This window comes from Colossoma macropomum, unplaced genomic scaffold (genome assembly GCF_904425465.1).
Source record: "Colossoma macropomum unplaced genomic scaffold, Colossoma_macropomum, whole genome shotgun sequence".
In the NCBI taxonomy this organism is placed as follows: domain Eukaryota; kingdom Metazoa; phylum Chordata; class Actinopteri; order Characiformes; family Serrasalmidae; genus Colossoma; species Colossoma macropomum.
Genome location: NW_023494787.1, coordinates 47,016,432 through 47,037,371, shown reverse-complemented (window position 1 = coordinate 47,037,371; position 20,940 = coordinate 47,016,432). Strand labels below are relative to the sequence as shown.

The 20,940-nt window shown below is 39.9% G+C and overlaps 1 protein-coding gene across 1 annotated transcript in view; it reads right to left on the bottom strand.

Annotated features, from left to right (window-relative positions):
• The window catches only part of tshz1 (teashirt zinc finger homeobox 1), a 56,851-nt gene that overhangs the window by 5,383 nt on the left and 30,528 nt on the right, over window positions 1–20,940 (bottom strand). The window lies entirely within an intron of this gene.

The window sequence follows — 20,940 nt, the reverse complement described above, 5'->3', positions numbered from 1 at the left end:
GATCCTATTACTATAGAGCTACTGGACAGATGTGCTCAGACAATTCAATCGCTGACCGCTTCGTTGAAAGACGATTTTAAATGAGGCCTCCTCACAAATTAACCGCCACGTGTCGATAGCCAGCCCATTTACCAGACATATCAGACTACCTACAAAAGAAGGTACACTGACTGGCTCTCTCTCCCTCTCTCACTCTTTCTGTCTCTCTCCCTCACTCTCTTCCTCGTAGTTAGAGGGCACAGGCTGTGAGTGACTTTGATCCAGTTTCCCCTGCCACTGTGCCACTCAAGTCAGGCTCTTCTGGGTAGGAGATTGCATCTGAGTTATTGCCAAAGATGCGGCGCTGCGCACAGCTCACCCCGGTGCAGTTGGCAGCAGCGGTAGAAGTTCTTGCAGAGTGTCGCGCAGAAGCACGAGTGGAAATGACATGTCATGTTGTCACGGTCCATGTTGTACTAAATCTCAGGGAGTCCACTGTGTGTGCTGCCCTACTGTGTGTATGTATGAGAGCGAGCGTGCGAGAGAGAGAGAGAGAGAGAGAGTGGAGAATGATGTAAAACCTGGCCTGCTGGTTTGCCTCTGGGTTTCAGTTGGTTATAAAAAATATTAAAATTTCTAAATATTTGTGGTGCATAATAATGTACAGAGCTTTTCACTGTTTATCCAGACCAAACAACAAATTCCAAGCCTCCAAATAATTCAGTTTCTGCTAAGAGCGAGTGTTATGGTGCTGGTAGCGCTTCAGAGTACTGTTAGTTTGTTAGTTATGACGTTATGCTATAGCATATCATGCCTATTATGATAAGGTCTATTGTGGATATTGTCAGTATTTAAAACACACAAACATATTTTTATGAGAAAGAGAGCATAATTTGCCCTGTTTAACTGGATTTAGGGCAGAGCAGTATGTGAAATGCTTAATAAAAGTCATTGTATTCATAGTGTTTGATAGTATTTTGTAAAAGTGGCACTACTTTTTCATCTGTTTTAACTTTTGAACTCTCAGAAATACTAAATATCATGATACAAATTGTGTAGAGTGAAAATGTCTTGAAGTACCCCGTCATACCCGTCAAAACTTAGTATATATGTACATATGCGTTTCTCAGAATGACTTATGCTTAAACGCAAATGAAATTTGTTTCTAAGAGAATTACAAATCAGTTATTTAATTCTATGTATGAAATTATCTACATTGTTAAATGATCTGCTTAACTTTAACACACAATTACTGCTTATTTGCTAAATGTAACGTTGAGAAAAAATAAAACATCTGCCAAATAGGCAGATTTTATATTTTCTACTTTACTTATATTTTAGGTTAAACTAAATAAATAGAATTTAACATGTTAACTTTTTTAACATTTTTTTTTTTTTTTTAATGAATACAACACAATTTGACTAGGTGTGTACACACACACACACACACACACACATATATATATATACATAACTTATGCACACCACTATTATTTATGATTATTTTAAGGTGTGTAAAGCTGCAGCCGTTTTAGGGTAAAGGGGGGCAACTTTCAAAAATAATGTAAAATATACTTTCAATAGAATTTTTTGGTCTGTGCATGATGTCATTTCAGACTTTTGCTCTGTTTACTATTATTCTAAAATGTGAAAAATGTATATTGGGTAATACTGCTACTAATATTACTACAACTAATAATAATAATAATAATAATAATAATAATATTAATAATAATACTACATTTGATGTATGAAATGGTAACTTAATGGTAACTAAACGGTTTAGCTGAATTTAGTGCAGTGTGTGAAACTCTACTTACAGTTTCTGATTGTTTTTACTTTTATTTTTATCTGTCCCAACTTAACGAAACTAAATATTGCGTAGTGAGTCCTGAGAAAACGTGAAGTGGCGAGATGTTGTATTTGGCTGAATCGCCCAAGACTGGCAAAGAAATCTTCTTTTCTCCAGTTACCTACGTCTGAATTAGAGACACTGCCGGCTGTAGCCGAAAACAATACCGACGTTTGCAAATGTGAGGTTTCATGTTCGAGACACAAAAAGCTGTTTCCTCGTATTGTATGCAGTCGGAGCAATGACAGAAAACAGAATAATAGCACACTGTCGCGGCAGCCGCGAGACAAAGAACGAGAGAGAGAGAGAGAGAGAGAGAGAAGGGGAGAGGGGAGAGAGAGGTACACTACTTGTTTAATTTGCTTAATGAAAAGTGAATAAAGGGCCATGAGACCAAGTTCTTAATGAGGAGTGGTTGGATTAAATTTCTGTTTCATCAGCTGCTTTCGATCTGCGGCGGGAGATAAACAAAATGAGCAACACTGAAATACATCAAAGCGCCTCCGCCCGATACGTGCGTTTCTGGTTCTAATGTGTCCAGCTCTGAAAGGGCTTCCTATTCTCTCCTGTGTGGATGGGGTGTTCAGCTGGGGGGGGGCTCGTTCTTATCAGCCATTTTGAACACAGCACACACAGCAGCAGCCGGTAGTAGTAGTTTGAAGGCGATAGGAAGAGACAGAGGAGGAAAAGAAGGAGCAGAGGAGGAGATGAAGAGAGGGAGCGAGGGAGGGAGGGAGGGCGAGAGTGAAGAGAACGAGACAGACAGTGTTGAGAGTTGAGAGTTGCTCCTCGATGTCGGTTGAGCCACCAGCAGCTATCTGTCCTAGATGCCAGCATCCGTCTCAGGCGCTCCAAGCAGATGTGCTGTCAGCTTCAAACAGCGTGCTACTGAGCGTGCTGTAATCAGACCGGACACAATACCTGATGTTTGTTAGGTGCCATTTATGGCTGCATGGGAGAAGCTGAAAGGGGGGCGGGGTGGTGGTGGGGGGGGGAGTGCAGGAGCAGATGCCACTGACTGATGCGAGTGTGCATGTGTACGTGAACGGAGGCGCACCTCCTCAGAACTACTTTAATTCGTCTTTATCGATACACCGTGCACATCAAAAGTTTGGGGACACCCTGCCGTCGAAATTTCTCACTGTTACTTTTGCGCCACGTGAGAAAAATACATTGTAAAAATAGTAATAATTTCTGCATAATCCCGCGGTTGAGATGTAAACAAAGTCATTCAGAGATGTTTGATGAAATTGGAACTTGGTCAACAAAAACAATTAAAAAATACTCTCAGAATTCACCAGCTCCATTATTTTTGTTCAGCGTTTTACACACTGTTCTACAGTATATTCTCTTAAACAGGCCTAATGTTGCTGTCTTTGCAACAATCATGCAGTTTGTCAGTGTCTTTAAATGCTGTAAGCTTAGAAGAACATCTTGTGGGATATTTTATCAAGATAAAACATTATCATCATGCCTACTCCTGTGATTTCCATATCAAAAAAAAGAAAAAGTGGTATCGTGTCAGCTCTACGTTCCACACTAAGCTTCGTGTTCATCCACTTTGGTATGAAGAGCAGTTTAAAATAACGATCCGACAGTTTTTTCGTTCCCAAACGTTGTTAAAAGCACACACTGAAACCCTTTTAGACCAAAAGTGGTGTAAAACGTAAAAGGTTCGAGTGCTGACATCATAAAAAAGGAGGATTTGGCATTATTCATAAGATAGACTTAAGAAAGACGGTTCTTCAAGGGTTCAATGATTCTATTTAGAACCATGAATTCTATATAGAACCATTTAATGCTTAAATGGTTCTCTGCATGGTGAAATGGTTCTTCAGACTGATGGAGAATGTGTTGTATACGGTTTTATATAGAACTGTTTTGAAAATAGTTCTAAATAGCACCAAAAAGGGTTCTGCTATTGTTATGATGTCGAGCTTGTAACAATAGAAGAACCCTTTTTGGTGACATATAGAAACTCAACGTCTTTTAATATAGAACTCATGGTTCTATATTAGATGGTTCTGCCATTTTTTTTTTAAATGTGTAGCACTTATATTTACATTGTGATGGTTTTCCGAATAAAAGACGACTTAAGACAATTAATGATAGACAATTAATAAAGTTATCCATCCATCCAAAACTGAGTCCTCAAAATGTTAAAACACTCTGTGAGTTTTGGGGATTTGGAGACCTCTCTGGTGGAAATGTGTAATTACATGCAACGTGTGAAAGAAGCCTTTGTAGTGTGGGTTGTGTTTCAGAGCCATTCCCCAAGCGGATGAATCTCATAATTGTAAGAGAATTCAAAGAGAACTCAGTCAGAACTTGGTGAAGGACGCGTCTTCCGAGGATATGAGTGAATCATCTACTACTGTCATCATACCTTCATCCGTATAATGCTGATTATACATTTGGCACCTAAACACTGAGCTGGACCTTCTTTTTGAGCCTGCACATGAACACAAAGACGTACGACGTGGGGTGAAAAACTCCCGCAAACTCTAGTCCAGCATCCCTGACTTTTAAGTTACTGTTTCAGACTTCACAGGGCGGCCTCACCATATTTCGGTGTGTGTTTTCAGTTGATAATGCTGCTTATTTCGATATTAATCTTCTGATCTTACATAGCGCAGCTTTAAACTACTGCACAATCTGAATCGGTGTCCCCAAACTTTTGATGGGCAACGTACGTACTTACATACCAGGATATAGTGACGAATCTTTTAGCGGAACATTCTTAAAGGGAACTGACTTCGCTCAGCCTTAAACTTCACAATCCATCAGGACCCGCTGAGAAATCAAGCAGGCGCAGTAAACCAACAGGACTCGTTGAAATAAACATTACGAACTGTCAAATAACTCACTTATCTGAAATTGTTGTGAAAAGGAATATATAACGTTGGCTCTGAGAACCAAAGGCCCCGGCTAATTCCCTCAAGTCGATGCGGCACTTTACGACAGCTTATCACATTAAAAACAACAAGAAAAGAGAACTTTCTTCTTCACTATAATTACACAGAGAGCAAGGGAGCGAGAGAGAGAGAGAGAGAGAGAGAGAAAAGAAGAGAGGGAACGGGAGAGAGAGAGAGTGAGAGAGAGGCGTTTGAGAGAAGATGGGCAGAACCTGACACTAAAACGAACGTTTCTCTTCAGCCTTTGACGCCACGTGGCGTGTGACAGGCACGCGTGTTGGCGTGTCACTGTCCGCGCATCAAGACTAGGCAATTTTTTATTATTTTTTTTCCTCTCTCTCTCTCTCTCTCTCTCTCTCCGTCTCTCTCTCTTTCTCTCTCCCTCTCCTCCATCTGCGTCAAGGAGCCGCCAGACGATCACGAATGGCGCTCGCACTTAATAACCCAATCAGAAATTTGACTGCTGACATCTTTCATTGAGCCTCTCTGCTTTTAAGCGTCACGCCGAACAAAGAGAGAGGGATTAAGAGGAGAGGAAGGGGAGGAGGGAGGAGAGGAATTGGGGGGGTTGTTGTGTTTGTCAGTCAAAATAAGCCCACATTGTACTGTCAAAGAGGGGGGAAAAGGGACAGAGAAGTTTTCAAGAATACATACAATTAGACGAATCAATAGTGACTAAAAAAAGAACGATGCTTTGATGGAGGGAGAGGAGGAAAAAAAAAGTTGGATTCCCAGATATAGCGCAGCTCCGAGTGACGAAATGATGGTAATGAAGTGCTAACTGTGTTAACATGAAAGAGGATACTGCAGATTAGGGCTGCCCAATGTATCGTTTCACGGAAAACATGATACCTTGGCAAGTGAAGACGCTTAAATCTACGGAAAATATGAAATATATGTAATATTTATAATTATGTAAACTGTAATCGTAAGATTTTTGCTTGTTTTGAGCCAGTTTATCTAGAAAAAGTGTCATTACAGGGGAAGATAATGCCAAGCACTGGTTCTTGAACAAAAGCAAACAAGATACTTAAACAATGAGTAAAAAAAAGTAAATATCATTCATAATGAAAAACATTACATTTATTTATTAGATTTAAGATGTCACTTTCCAAGGTGACATATTTTGCCTGTTTTGAGTCATTTTATCTAGTGAAATTGTCATTCCACTGGAATATAATGCTCATTTCAAGCACTGTTTTTGACAACAATGGAACAAGACATGTAATGGGTAGAAAAAAAGGTAAATAACAGTCTCATAATGAAAAATGTTACGTATATTTATTAGATTTAAGATGTCATCACTAGCCAAGACATCATTTTTGCAGTGTTATTAATAGAGGTGATATCAAAATCATTTTGGAGACTTTTGCGTATAGAAAAATACCACACAACTGGTCAGCTGACATGTTTTAGTGACCGGGAAGAAACATAAATATGGGATTTTCTAAGTCTAAATGCATCCTATTTATTATCTTTGAGTTTAACATGTTGGAAAAAAAATACACATAAAACACAAAATGTGCCACGTACTACGCTTTACTTTCCCCCAGTATGTTGAATTCAGCGAAAACAACAAATGTGCATTATAATGTGAAACGTGTTCTCTGTAGGGGAAGTGTTTACTGTTTCTCACAGGGGTGCACAAACTTTTGCACATGATTGTATGTACATGAAAAATATCAGATTCCGGCACCAGCTCGCAATTACCATACCGTTGCATTGCCTGTATGCATAACACATTGTGTTCTTGCCATTTTTACAGGTAATTATATTTATTTGTTAATTGAAAATGCCAGATTGGCTCATTAAAGACCAAATGATGTTATTCATATTGTGACTTTGGCTAATAGAAAGTACTGGAAATGTGCTGGTGTACTTCATGTGTTCGTTTAGCCCACACAGTGTGAGCTTCAGGTTAAAAATAAACAGCTAATAAAAAAAAATCCAAAATATCGGCCAATTTGGCTGTAAAGAAATCAGAAATGTACATAAACATTTATGATCTGTGCATCTCTACATACCAGTATCTGAAACAATCAGACTGCATGGAGGCCTTCAGTGCATGTGTGTGAGCGCGCGTGTGTGTGTGTGGCGCAAAAGGAGAGCGAGGCCATCTGTGTCCAGAGCGGAGCTGTCACTGCGGCTGCCGAGACCTCACTGAGTTTGGACAGGTGACACAGCAACGGGACACGAGCAGGACATGAGCAGCTCACACACACACATGCAGCGCTCGTTGTCACAACCAACAAAGATCAGCTGCAGAATATGACACACCCCCAACTCACGCAAACATAAACCGCACACAAACAACAGCTCACCTGCAGGAAGCTAAAAAGAACAGGCTTTAGAGGGGAATTTCACCAAATTTTTACATTTTTGCATAATTGTGAAACAGTTCCTTGCAGAGAAGCTAATGATTTATCTACAGTGGTGGTGACATCACGATGCCTATAACATAAATATAGCCATTTTATGTATTCCCTTAAATGACCAGTGAACCTCCACATGAAGCTACATGAACGTTTATATAATAATTTGATGATTAAATTATGGTGAATCTGAAAAAAAAGACTTTTGTTGGCTAGATTTTTTTTACATGTTCCTCCGCATCGTGAATGAATTAAAAAGAAAAGAAAAGAACAAAACATTCTCACAACGATCATAAAACAATCAGCATCAGGCAGTGAATTCATAGCCAGCGCATGTACTAACTTTCTACAATGGAGCAGACGTCTGGTTCCTATCAACACCACTGCGAACAAATCAGAATGAACCAATTTTCCCAAGTTCCCAGTTCAGTTACAGTTTTATTTTAGCAGAGATGTAACAATACAACATATTGTATTGTATCATGGCGTAACTGGTGCATTAGTTTATAGTTAGTGGGGCTAACATATTAGCTTCTGGCTAGAGCATTAGATCAGGACACTATTAAGCACAGCCTTTATTTATTTACTTATTTTGTTTTTTTTTTCAATTGTATTTTCATGATTTTGAATGCTCAAATTGAAAATCGAAGCATTAAGATATTACCATAGAGCACTTTTTAGCCACTCCTTATTTTTGCTGTATTTAAAAAAATTTAGACGCTACTGTATCATATCGAATTGTGAATTCTGTGAATCGTTACACCCCTAAAGTTTAGTGTAACATTTTAAAGTACTTTTCATAAATTTCATTTGTTTTATTAGCTTTAATCTGTGTTCACTGTGCAGCTGAATCATCCATGAGTTTGGCAGATTGCTATGTAGTTGATGAGCCAAGACATATTTGGCGTCCAAGTTACGAAGAAGTGGAAACTTAAACACCACCAGTTAGCGTCCGTGTGGAGTTGTTAGGTAATCACTAATAGTCTCGATTGGTTTCTGATACTGTATGACATATTATTCTCTATAAACATGGATGAAAGTACATCAGCAAAGCTAAAAGCAGCATGAAGCCTGTCCATTTCTACAGCCTCGTAGCTCCAGTGCAAAACTAAACAAGCGAACTTCGGACAACAAACATGTCTTCGTTAATCAGCTTCATTTGGAGTAAAGGGGGGAGCTTTATTTTGCCAAATATTCCTTTAGCAGAGTTTTTATGGAGCGCTTCAGGTCATTTTTATCAGTTCAAACCGAAAGAAGACATGCAGCAAGGGTGCGCGGATGGACGAAGTAGAAAAGACCATCGCCCTGTCTCCTACCACATCCGCCACTATCTCCCACCTTTACATCCCTCCCCTCCCATCCTTATTTATTTATTTTATTTAGGAGGAGAGGGGGCAATCACAGCAGTCATTTGCAGTACTAATGTCCAATTCTGCCTCCTCTCCGTCGGCTGATTTAGCCGGTCACAGTGGTTTTGGAGTGGCCAGCGGAGAGCCGCGCTGTTTAGCCGACATTTTAATGGGAAAACTGGCAAGTCTTATTTGGCCGGCCGATGCGGTTTGTCACCGGGTCTCCATTACATGCCACTCAGCCCTGATGCCTTTGGACAGGCCTGATCAAACCATGTCATTTGACCTACGCGGCCTGCTGAAGTGGCGGACGGAGACGAGGGGAAGAGCGAGAGAGAGAGGGGGGTGGAGAGGAGGAGGGAGGGAAAGGGGGAAGGCCGGGACACTGAAGGCTGTAAATAAAATGACATTATTATTTCCTCTGTCCTATCATGTAGAAAAGCCAATTATGGTAATGCACAGCATGTCAGTGGGAACGCAGCAATCTCTCTCTCTCTCTCTCCCTCGTTCTTTCCCCCCTCTTTTCCAGGGCGGTTGGATGCTGTCTGCTCCAGTCTGTTCATGGCCTGCAGTGATCTACTAGGTCTGCCGGAGAAGCGGTCGCAGCCTCCGCACCTAGGCCAGGCCTAGCGCTCGTTCCAGAACTGAGAGGGAAGTCCCTGATCTGAACGATTATTGGAGCTGATCAGAGCGTATTTTAATGAACATACAAAGCCAGATCCTTTCTTGAAGCTATTCTTTCCCATCATGCTCTGTTTACACCATTGTAATCACGTTTTCCCACTGTTAATGTTTCGAGACGTAAACAATTGGTGTAAAATGGAAAATGAAAACAGACCGACAGACAAAATATTCGCAGGTGCCACTGTTTGGACTGCAGTTAAGCTACCCACCTTTTATCAAAACACCATTAAGGTTAATCCTATGGAACCGAGCGTCCCGCCATCTATTTGAAAACTTCCCGATGGGCCCTTAAACTTGTTTAAATCTGCCGCCAGAGGAGATACGGCACGTTAGATACAGTGAAACATGTCAGCTCCCAGCTATCAGAAGGAATCAGAGCTTACTGTGTGCTGCCTTGTTTCCTATCAGTGTATAAAAGATGCACGAGTCTATCTTTACTATTGGATGCACTGTTATGTTTTCCAAGTGAGTGTGCACGCTCATTCAGAGCCCAGTTTGGACTGGTAGGTGCTCATTATTGTCTGGTTTGATCAGAGGAATGATAAAACGCCACTGCTGTGTGACTTACAGTGCTGTGAAAAAGTCTAGGCACCCAAACACGCTGTTTAAAACCGTTTATCTCAGCAGTGAGTGTGTCTCTGCTCGTACAAACACAATATAACATTAAAATAAATTAAGCAAATGTTAAAGCACTGGAAGTTAATGTTTTTCTTGATCTTTAAAGAAGTAGTTGCCATCTTACTGCACTCTTGCCATCACATGACTTTATTTAATGAAGGATTGATTAGACAAACTAGGTACTGGATGAGAGCTACAAATAATACAGGGCTTTCATCAAGGAGAGGTTTATAATGACGTTTTTATGAGCAAAGAAATGTTTACTGCCCAGATAAACAGCTTTTTAAACACGTCGCTGTTGTCAGAACAAAACCTCATTTTTCAGTTTCTGACATAATTTGAAAATGTCTGTTGTCCTTTACATTGTGGTTGAATTTCACGATGAACGGACCAAAGGAAAAGCCCCAAAATTACTCCGAAAAAAGTCTGGTTCCATTGACTTACATTAAAAGTAAAGTAGGTTTTTTCCTTCTCCTGTAAAGTTACCATTTTGGAGATACGAGGTTTCGTTCTGACAGCAGCAATATTTTTGTAAAGTACTGTATATTCCTATTCATGTTTTCCTGATTAAAATTGTAGGTTGTGAGATAAAAATGAAATAAAAAAATCTTTCTTAGGTCACATTCATTAATAATTGTAACAGCAGTGTTGAGAAATCAAGAGATTAAGAGCGAAGAGCAGATTAAATAGCAGAAATGATGTTTTGCTTTGGCCTAAAAGGGTTAAATTACCTCAGAGATCTAGCAGTACGCCTTAATGTTAGAGCAACTTGAATACACAATTAAATAGTAACTTCAGCCAAAAAAAAATTCAGTTCATATACGTAAAATTAATTTAGAGTAATGTTAATGTAAATAGGACACTAGCGTACCTCACTAGCACTTGATTTAGGTAACTTTAATGTACGTAAAGTGTGTACTGTGTGGCTTTATTATCCATCAGATTAGGAATCAGCAGACTGGGGGGCAAAAAATCTCAATCGGGGCAAAACTATAAACCAACAGGGGCCTTTAGCGACTGCTCCTTCAACGCCTTCTGATTTGGTACTTTAGTAAGTATAGTCTGGCTTCACGCTGGCCTTGTGTGGGATCACAGCCTGTTTCAGTTTCTTACACCACTTTAAACGCTTTCCCTTTTGTAAGCAGTTTTTTCTTCCTCTACTCATAGCGCTGTGTGAATGGTGATTAATGATTATAGCCTCCATTCTGAGCGTGGTCACTGATGAATGAACCGGCTGGAGGAGTAACAAGCTCGCTATAGGGATGGACAGATTTCTGATCCGCACCCCCGCCCGCCCCAACCCCACCCCCCCGCCTCTGGCCCAACGTGAACCTCGCCGAGGAGAAAGCACTCACATTTTTCATCATCCCTCGCTCTGAGGACCGTCTTTGTCGTCTGTCGGTGGGCTTTTTCTGGCACTTTTCTCCGCGAGACACATCTAACTTTATTACAGACTAAACAAAAGGAGGCTTTGAAGTGCAGACGGGCGTTTTCCACAGGACCCGGCCCACCTCTCCTCGCCCACTGTCAGCGATCTGCGGCGTCTCCAAATGAATCCCTTTGAGCGCTCGCTCGTGAAAAAGGCCAGTTTGAACGTAACAGGCTGCCATATGGCGGGACGGGAGCACTCCGGGCCCGCGCGCGAATGGTGTGGTCTCAACATGCATTTGTCCGCAAAATAAATTTTTAGATTACAGGGTGGATTCAGTCTGGGTCATCAACTAATGGACACATTTGATTTCAGCTGATGTTTATTAGTGATTCTTTTCTAAATTAGCAAAAAGAAATACTGAAAGTCATTAATCACACCAGTACCGCAATATCTAAAGTGAAATTCCAATGATTTTTCTAATGTTGCGCATAATTAAATGGTTAAAATGAAAATGGGCATTCCAAGTGGTTTGATTAAATATGAAAGGTTTTACAGAAACTTACTGAGCTGAATTGCTTACAGTGGTGGTGATGGGAACCAGATGTTTGAAGAGTTTAGCAGAGTTTAGATTAGTCAGTTATTGGATATAATGGTTACAAATCCACTAAATGGCTATATTTGTGCTATAGACATCCCTACCTCTGGTTTCTATCATCAGTTAATTATTATTGACATTAATAAATATTTTACTGATATTACAGGGTGGATTCACTCTGGGACAGCAACTAATGGACAAATTTGATTTCAGCTGATGCTTATTAGTGACTCCTTTGTTAATTAGCAAAAAGAAACACTGAAAGTATGAAGAGAGTTGAATTGCTTACAGTGGTGGTGATGGGAACCAGACATCTATAGAGTTTAGTAGAGTTTAGATTAGACATTTATTGGATGTAATGGTTAGAAATACGCTACCTAATACCTCACACATAGCCTTATGATAGTTATGCAATAAGTTTAAGGCTTAAAACATATGTTTAAAATATATTCATAGAAGAAAGGTACGTGCAAAGATCTATGTGCCAAATTAGTCAGAAAAACTGTTCATTTCCTTCTCTCAGATTTAAAACTATTTACAGTAAAAACTCAGAAGAGACATGTTCATTCACTGGTTGTTTTGGATAGAAAATAAAATGCCTATATTTATGCTGTTGACATCCCTATTTCTGGTTCCTATCACCACCACTGTTAAGAAACTGTAAGTTTAGAAAATTGAGAAAAAAAATTGTAGAATTCCTCTTTAATAGGAATTCCACTCCACTGTCTTCAACGCTACATCCACTGCAGGCTATTTTTTACCATTTTTTGTTATTTTTAAAATCATAAGTACTCCCTAGCCCCAAAATACTAAATATAGACTACTGTACCCTTTTAAACTCGCCTCGCAGACAAACATCATTGCTACTGTACATGGGTATGCAAGAGCGCCAGGCCCATCCTCGATGCAGAGTGCGGCCTACTTTGTCATTTAATTTTTAAAAAACCCTAAGGTCGTATAACACACTTTCCCTGTCATTTGCAAGTACATTAACTCGGTGGCCACGCGACAGCCAAATTATGCTAATGGGCTGCTAAAATGGGTCATATAGACAGTGCGGTTCACATGAGCCTCCTGACAATGCAGAGGGGAGACCAAAGGGGAGGCGACAGCAGCAGCAGCAGCGCACGCTAACCGCAACAAAGCCCTCGCGCCCTGTGCTCCCGCCAACACCGCTTAAACGGTATTACCAAAACGCTTGCTGAATAATGAAAGAGCTCGATTAACGGATTATTAACAGCCATTTACATCTCTGAGGTAGTGCCCAGGCTAGTGGCTGTTTTTTTCTTTCTGGAGGAGCTTTTAGGAGAGCGGCATGACGTAAGAATCACGTGACCTGTGACGTGGCTCAACATGTGAGCACAGAATAAGAGGCTGAAGTGCAGTTAGCTTTTACCAAATTACTAATTCAGGGAAAAACGTACAATTTTGAGGCCAAGAAAAAAGTTGATTGTAAAGAGCAGCATAATGTGAAAATCACGTGACCTGTGATGTAGCTCAGCATGTGAGAATGTAGCCATAAGAGGCTAAAGTCCCCTTAGCTAGCTATGAATACCTAATTGCTAATGCCAAAAAAAAGAAAAAAAATACAGTGAACAGCCAAAAAGACCTAGAAGAGCTTTTAGGAGAGTGGCTCGACGTAAGAATCACGTGACCTGTGACGCGGCTCAACACGTGAGCACAGAATAAGAGGCTGAAGTGCAGTTAGCTTTTACCAAATTGCTAATTCAGGGAATAAAATACAATTTTAAGGCCAAAAAAAAACAAAACAGTGGATTGTAAAGAGCAGCATAATGTGAAAGTCACCTGACCTGTGATGTAGCTCAGCATGTGAGAATGTAGCCATAAGAGGCTAAAGTGCAGTTAGCTAGCTATGAATTGAAAGATTGCATAAGAATAAAATAAAGCGAACAGCCAAAAAAAAAGAGGAGCTTTTAGAAGAGCAGCATGACGTGAGAATCACGTGACCTATGACGCAGCTCGACACGTGAGCATAGAATAAGAGGCTGAAGTGCAGTTAGCTTGCTATGCTACAGCGAACAGCCAAAAAAGAAGAACTAGGGGTGCTTTTAGAAGAGCGGCACGATGTAATGATGTGACCTGTGATGTAGCTTAGCATGTGAGCATGTGGTGATAAGAGGCTGAAGCGCAGTGAGCTCTTAATTGCAAGTACAAAGGAATAAAAAACACTGAAAAATGCAAAAAAGAAATGTGGAGCAGGGATCAACTGACTGCCAAAAAAAAAAATTAAATAAATAAAACTGTATTTTTCTTTCCTTCATCCCTCCCTAGCAGGAAGAATCAGTATTAGCACAACATTAGCGGCTTGCTAAATCAAAGCTCCCCGGCACGGTTTCCCAAAGAATATACGGTCAGGTAAGTGTGAGGTAACAGATGTCCTGCAGTCCAAAAAAAGACATATCAAACTGCAAATCTACCTCTCTCCATCCAGAAGGGATAAAGCTCTATGTGCTACAAGACCGCTTACGCGATGAATGGAAGCCCTCCTGGGAGAGCCTCCTGTCTCCGCGCACCTGAATTTCTAAAAGGCCTTTCAAGAGGATAACGTTCGTATCTCGGTCGAGTTTTCCAGCAGTTGTAGGTCCGCCGCTCCTTGCGGGCTTGTTGTGGAATGCAAACGAGAGGCTGCGGTGAAATCCCAAAAGGCTCCCTGCTCCCTATATAGTGCACACATAGGCCGTCAAATAATGGCTACTACGTGTCCAGCATAGCCGTTTGGGATTCAGGCCGAAGCTGAGGCTCAGCTAATTCAAACACCATCCATGATTGCTGAGTAATTGAGGGCGCTTCAGTCTTCACCTGAATACCTCCACAAATAATTACCTGCACCTAATTAGTCCTGCTGAGAGAGTGTTTATGTGACGGATCCTAAATACAAGCGTATTGCCATGGAATTCAAAAGAGGGGTCGATGGAAATCCTTAACGATGGCTGGAAATTAATTTGATAGGCTATTGGGCTGAACTAATTAATTTAATTAATTGAATAAACGTCTTATGCTTTTATGAGTGCTAATCAGTACGGATTTTTTTTTTTCCCAGAAAACAATAAACCTGGGCTGGAATGATGATGGAATAGAAAGCTCTGAGGAAAAAGGCAGAGGCTTGAGTTTACATGCTGATCAGCTGTAAAATAGGGCTTTCACTCCACACCTTCTACAAGAAAACGTCTGTTTTGCTTTCGGCACATGAAGAAAATTCGGGCACTCTCTCCTTCCAGGTGCTCCTGCATTGCAGTGCTCTATCTTTTTCCTTTGCCTTTGTACCTCTCCCTCTCTCTCTCTCGCCCTTTCTCTCACTCCCTCTGTTCTGTGGGAGCAGGCGGAGGCCGCCGTGCCGTCAGGCGCAGTCTATAAATCACCTTTCCGTGCTGTCAGAGAGGAGCCGCGCAGCCGTGAGACAATGGCCATTATATCATAAGCACCTCAAGTCCCTCCTCCCATCTGCACCTTTCTCTGGCCGCTTTCATGCCTTCTTGTCCTGGACGCTGGACCACTGGGGGTGTGCACAGGTGATCAGATTCTTGGTTAGCCGTTACAGGTGCCAATATTCAAATACGGATATCGTTGTTCAGTTTTTACATTTCACATTTTTTAAGTTGACAGTCACACCAGAAAGTGGGCTACTTTGAAGCAGAGAGTAACACTGTCATGATGGCAGATTGTTGTGCATCCTAGGCTTTTGTCAAGTATATAACAATTTAATAAAACAATGATTTTTTGTTTTAATAATTTAATGCCGAGGGGTCGGTTCAGCCAGCTATACGCAAGTTGAGATGTAGGCTAGTTATAAATTGTCGCTATCGAAACAAAACTTTTAATCTCCATATTTGACTCTTTTTTATTTATTCACATAATTTAAAAACAGTCAAACTTTCAGATGAAACAGACTAACAGAAATGGTCTACAGTGACTTTGAATACATTTTTGTTTCATCTGTATCATAGAACGTTTTGAAATAAAAAGTTTTAAAAAACACTAATGTGCAGCCCCTCAATGCATGCATACTGTATTTGTAAGCTAAGTTGCAAAATCAGCCCATTTTGAATTCATTGTTTTTGTGATGTCACAAAAACCAACACATTTGCCTGTTCAGCCTACAGCAGTTTAGCCCCACCCATTCACAGTGAAGTTATAAGGAGTGTTTCAGCGCGGTCTGCTTTCTGAATGAAGCCCAATACAGGGCAGCCAATCTACATATGGCCGGATAAAAGGTTAACACTGTAGTCTTTGCTGTAAATTCAGTGTCCTAATTGTTCTAATGCATTATTTTTTTTAGATTACTTTCGTTAAACTATATATAAATATCCAAACGCAGTCAGAACAGACACACCAGGAGAGCGGAGGAGCATCCTGCACCATTCCTCCACAGGAAGACTGATAAGGCTTCACACAAGCAGCAGAAAGACACAACAGTGTCAGAACACACAGAGGACCCCCATCTGGAGGCTGAGAGAGAGAGAGAGAGAGAGAGAGAGAGAGAGAGAGAGAGAGAGAGAGAGAGAGAGAGAGAGCGCCTATAGGGCTGTACCACACAGTTTTTTTAAATGTTCTTGCAATATCAGCCTTTGAAATATAGACATTACAGATGTCTGTATGCAAATGAACCTCTGACAATGTACTGTGTGCTCTATGCTGACCAATCACAGACATTCTATGGGTGTTTGTACAGTCTTTGGTTTTCGCACCTCTGGTTGAATATGCAAATCAAATTTGTTAAAACATTCTGTATAGGCAACATGCCTCTGCCTATTTTTAATGCACTATTATTATGTAAAATTAATTTCTAATTTTATGTTTTTATTTAATGTTAAGGATTCCATATCATGGAAAACATTTTTTTTCAGATTGTTTAGAATAAAACAGCTTGACATGGTACGTAAACACTACCTGGTCTACGCAGTCTATATATATATATATATATATATATATATATATATAAATGACCCAAAATGACTTGGAAAAAATTGGTTCCATTGACTTACATTAAAAGTAAAGTATGCTTTTTACTTCTCCTGTAAAGTTACCATTTTGGAGATACGAGGATAATATATATAACATATAACATATAATATATAAAACCAAAGCTGCAAAAACAGTCTGGTTTGTTGTGAACCCAACTTATTTAAATGTATCCACCTATAAATGTGAATGAGGTCATATGCATATATCTGTCTTAAAGGCACAGTAACAGATCCTGCCTGTTTTATTCTAAGGGATGAAAGAGAGGTTGACAAATGGTCATGTTCCAATGAACTATGGCTGTTTTTGTTGCTTGAAACCATTTAAATATCAAATGTGGACCTTAAATGAAAGAATATTGTAGGATATGGGCCTTTTAAACTGAGCAAATAAATTGCGCATCAAAATGTGCAGGAAAAAATGTTATCTTCGAGTTTGTTCCAGTAGAGGATGCAATAAAGCAACAAAACACCATTTGTCTGGGGGTGCCAAAACTTACACCATTTATATGATCAAACAAGAATAAACTGAGCTGAACATAATGCAGCCAATCCTTAACCACGTGCCTTCAAGGGCTCACCAATATGTATTGCTATATCGCAGTATTTTGCAACTTAATCGCAATATGGTACATTTCACACAGCCCTAGAAAAAGACAGAGACAGGGAGCCTTTGTTTCTGTAAATCCCAGAGAACAGAGTCTCGACCAGACCGTCACCTGTGCTGAATGTCTGACAGAAAACTCAGTAGACCAAACACACACACAGACACACACGCACTCACACACACACACACACACACACACACACTCACACACAGACACACCAGCAGCTGCTCCCATTGCCTAGCAACTACCAGGTTGATAGATGATCCTAAAGATGGATAATTGCCATAAATCAGGCCATTCTGAAGGAGAGTGGAGATGGAAAACAATTAGAGGCGCAGCACTACACCTTGATGACCCCGCAGCAACCCCTGCTCCATTCTGCTCCAACACAATCGCAGGCCTTTTTATTCTCTCTTTCCCAGGGCCGCCCATTTGACTGTCTGACGAGGTCTGACGGGTCGAAGTACAGCTTTACTGCTTAAAAACCCTCTGCAACTGCTGGGAGTGCAGCAATAAACACCACACAGGGTGTCTAAACACACCGAACACGCTAAAGCAACCTAAATGCATGGCTCAGAGGGCGGCACAGCGCAGACGAAATACCACAATGCAATTATGCACTGTCAGGAACAAGGTACAATGGGCAATGTAAATGGACCCTCAAAGCAGTGCTTAAGGCCTAATTTTCTATCATAAATTAGTTTTAAATGTAGACTACATTCACAGATCTGAAAGGTATTAAAAGTGCATATTTGTATGCTTTCTTTTTCTTTTCCTTTTTCATTTATTTTTATTCTTTTAATAGAGAAAAAAAAAATTAAGGTGTCTAGACAATTAAAAAAAACAAACATATTTAAACACAAAATATATCTCATGTTCCCCCAGATACTGATGACACCTTGCACCCAAAAAAGTCATTTATTAAAATATATATATATATATATATATATATATATATATATATATATATATATATATATATATATATATATATATATCCTTTGCAGGAGAAGCAAAAAACATACTTTACTTTAATGTAAGTCAATGGAACCAGACTTTAGTTCTAAGTAATTTTGGTCCAAAAGTAATTTTCTTTTGGTCAGTTCATCATGATTTTTTTTTTATATTTTATTCAATATTTAAAATATTTTGTGGACAAGAAGTCATTAATATATAATCAATATACTATAATTAAATATTTACAGAAAGACACATTTATTTAAATTTTTTGTCATCGATCTCGAGATTTGATCACTTTTGAATTAGAATGAATCCTGGATATTAACTTCATTTCAACATTTCCTATCTTTCTCAGTCAGTCTTTCTCACTCTGAACCCTTTTTATTTAAAGCTTCCTCTTGTCTTACTTATTACTTATTATTGAACATAGTGATCCCAAACTTTTGAATGGTAGAGTATATAGTGATGTCATCTACGATACTTTGACACAGTGAAGCTCTTCATATTTCCATGTGTCACGGTTTAAGATAAGGCCGCACGATTCGGACAGACTGCTTTTTTGGAAACTGCAATATTGCAATAAAGACACAAATACATAATAAAAAAAGATATTGTTATGATACTTATCGTATGTATCACGGCTCAAAGACTTTCTGTTATGGCTATGTTTGAATGACAGCGCATGGTGTGAGGCGGCATATTTTGATTTAATCTAGAGAGAATGAAAGAGGAGAAGAGAGAGAGAGAGAGAGAGAGAGAGAGAGAGAGAGAGAGAGAGATCTACCATGTACTGGAGAACTATTCAGTGCCTTTGAGTGCAGCAAGAGCAAGAAAAGCCATCGTTCACAGTGACGATCTCTCCCTCTCTCCCTCTCTCTCCCTCCCTCTCTCCCTCCCTCTCTCCCTCCCTCTCTCCCTCTCTCTCTCTCTCCCTCTCTCTCTCTCTGAGGTAGAAAAAGATGGCTGCAGCGAAGTACAAACACGGTTTGATAGCAGATCATAGATTAAGTTCTAAACCATAACAAAAGTGATTGCGACGAGAGCACTTTGTTGAAAAGTTGCTCGAAAGGAAGACACGTCTGATGAATTGCCGTAATCAACATGCGGCTGCAGAGAATAATTCACGAAAAAAGTACAGGAGGAATCTGTGGAAGAGAGACAAAGAAAACAAAAAAAAAAGAGAGAGAAAGAGAGAGAGAAGCACTGAAAGGGGATGGTCAGCAAAAAAAAAAAGATAGATGTGTGGCAGAAAAGGGAGGGAGGGAGGGAGGGAGGGAGTGAGGGAGGGAGGGGAGCAGATGAAGAGAGCGATTAAGCCAGGGAGTGAGTAAAGGAGAGAGAGGAGAGGTGAGAATGGAGGGAGAGAAAAACAGCAGAATGGAGAGAAGGAGTGGGAAAATGAGAGGGCAGGGAGAGGAAGAAAAGGGAAAAAAAAAGAGTCTGTGTTCAGGCCATGACCTCACCAGTTCAGTCTAGCTGAGTCTGGTTGCACAATAACCCATCAATCAACTCCCCCAGTACCGTCATCCCTCCCTTCACGCGCACTCGCGCACATTCCCAGAATCTGACCCTTCTCTGACCGGGAAACCCCGCACAGGCTGGAGACAAATATGGGCAGAAGCCATTCATTTGTGACACATACAGAGAGCACATGTGGCTCAGAGGACGATACGAATCAGAACACGTTCATTCAGCTCTGCTCTCCTTCAGACTCGCATTATATTTACATCCACTGTTATTACAGGGTTAAGAGTAATAATGGGCAATATGACAGTCTTTATCACTGCTGTGTGTGAGAGAACTGACCAGCTGCGTGTTCAATTACAAAGAGAGCACAATTAGTCCTGTTTAGCTGGACTCAGTATGTCGCAGTTGTTAGAACAAAACCTTGTAACTCCATTTTTGTCATTTTTCAGTTTTTGACATAATTTGAAAATACCTGTTACCCTTTATGTTGTGTGTAAAAGTCATTATGAATGGACCAAAAGAAACGACCCAAAATGACTTGGAAAAAAGTCTGGTTCCATTGACTTACATTAAAAGTAAAGTGTGTTTTTTCCTTCTCCTGTAAAGTTACCATTTTGGAGATACGAGGTTTTGTTCTGACAACAGCGAAATAAAAAACTTAATAAAAGTCACTGTATTCATAGATACTGATAGCTATTTTAACGTGGCACTGCTGATGTTTTTTTCCCTCAAGTAATAGATTTTACATTGAAATCGCAATTTTACAGACTGCAATTTTCAAATCTGCAATTTTATTTATGTCCTACATTATTTAGTGTTGTTTTAGCTGGAGAAATATAACCTAATAATGCAGAACTTATGAACGGACACACTGCTAGCAGGATATATTCAGCATTCAAGTCTGAAGCTTGTAAAAATGGATGTGCTGAGCTTAGTATGAAGAAAATAGTCACATTTAATTTGCACTTGCAAACAAAAAAAAAAATCTGGATAATTGCAATTATATATTTACCTCAAATTCTTCAGCTCTGTGAGACCCCCCAACTGTTTTTATCCAATTTATGCAATTTTACTTACTTATTTTCATACTGCACATTATATTCTATGGTTGTTTTAGTATCCATTTAAACAATACAAAAAGTTCTTGTACAGCTACATTTACAAGTAGTTTAAAGAACCACATTTAACAG